The sequence below is a fragment of the Myotis davidii genome, unplaced genomic scaffold, assembly GCF_000327345.1.
Source record: "Myotis davidii unplaced genomic scaffold, ASM32734v1 scaffold781, whole genome shotgun sequence".
Taxonomy (NCBI): Eukaryota; Metazoa; Chordata; class Mammalia; order Chiroptera; family Vespertilionidae; genus Myotis; species Myotis davidii.
In genome coordinates, this window is record NW_006291488.1 from 928,990 (window position 1) to 930,543 (window position 1,554).

The 1,554-nt window shown below is 47.0% G+C and overlaps 1 pseudogene; it reads left to right on the plus strand.

Moving 5' to 3' along the window:
- Window positions 1–809: 809 nt before the first annotated feature.
- On the plus strand, window positions 810–1,234 carry LOC102763798 (annotated as a pseudogene).
- The last annotated feature ends 320 nt before the right edge of the window (window positions 1,235–1,554 follow it).

Consider the following 1,554-nt stretch of genomic DNA (forward strand, 5'->3'; position numbering starts at 1 on the left):
GCTCCAGGGCTGCCTTATCTCTGGGGCCTGTTCTTCCTCTTGCAATACATCCTCCAGTTTTCCAGGGTCTGTAAGAAAGTCCCTTCTGTATAGTGAGTAGCTATAAATAGCCTACTGTGTGTTCCCATATGTCTATGGTGCCTTATCAAGGTGCTCAGTAAATAGCTCTGAAATGAATCAACAAGTTAATGGATGGGTGATTGAATGAATGAACACTAATCTTGTGCCATACTCAGCAATACACACTTTTGTGGACAAATGATTTGGGAATGATCCCTACCGTACCTTCTCAGCCCACTGACAGATTGAAGAAGCAAAGCATGCCTGGCCAGCATGGCTCAGTGGTTAAGCGTCAACCTATGAACCTGGAGGTCGGGGTTTGATTTCCGGTCAGGGCGCATGCCCGGGTTTCAAGCTCGATCCCCAATGTGGGGCTTTCAGGAGGCAGCCGATCAATGATTCTCTCTCATCATTGACATTTCTTTCTCTCTCCCTTCCTCTCTGAAATCAATAAAAATAAATTTTTAAAAAGAAGCAAAGCAGGTGATCTCAGGTCAGTATGACTCACTAGTAAGCTACTGGGGACCAATTAGGATGCTGCAGGGTCTTCAATACAGTGCGGGCAGGACCAGGGGAAGTTTGGGTATTAAATCCACAGGAAGTGCGTGCTATCCTCCACACTGTTGTTAGAACACGCAGGTAAATCCTTCCTTCCTAAAAATGTCCCTCGAGCCCATCACAGGAGTCCCACACCACCTGCAGGATGGGGTCAAGGCCGCTGTGATCTGTTCCAGCCCAGGTGGGGGGGCATGACTGGACTAAACACTCAAGATCCCGTGTCCTGCTCTTTGGTGCCCATGAATGTCCTGGCGATCCTCTGAAGAGTATCAACAATGCCGAAAAGAGAGGCAAACACCAGTTCTTATTAGGCCGTGCTCCAAAGTCATCGTCCGGTTTCTAACTGTGATGAGGAAGCATGGTGACATTGGTGACGCTGAAATAACTGATGACCACAGAGCTGAGGAAATTGTTGTCAGCCTCACAGGTTGAACAAGCGTGGAGTAATCAGCCCCAGATTTGATGTGCAACTCAAAGGTCTAGAAAAACGGCAGGACAGCCTGCTTGCAATCATCAGTTTGCTTTCATTGTCCTGACAATCTCAACGGGCATCATGGACCATGAAGAAGCAAAATGAAAACACGCAGGAGAGAAAATCCTGGGATTCTTTCTCTAGGGATATATTACATACTTAAAAACAAAATGCCTCACCCAGCCAGCGCGGCTCAGTGGTTGAGTGTCATCCTATGAACCAGGAGGTCAGGGTTTGATTCCTGGTCAGGGCACATGCCCGGGTTGCAGATTTGATCCCCAGTAGGGGGCGTGCAGGAGGCAGCCAATCAATGATTCTCTCTCATCATTGATGTTTTTACCTCTCTCTCCCTCTCCCTTCCTCTCTGAAATCAATAAAAATATTTTTAAATGCCTCAATGGAAAACGAGAGAGAAAGAAAGAGAAAGAGAGGAATAAAGATCCAGTGTCTTCACATTTGCCTTC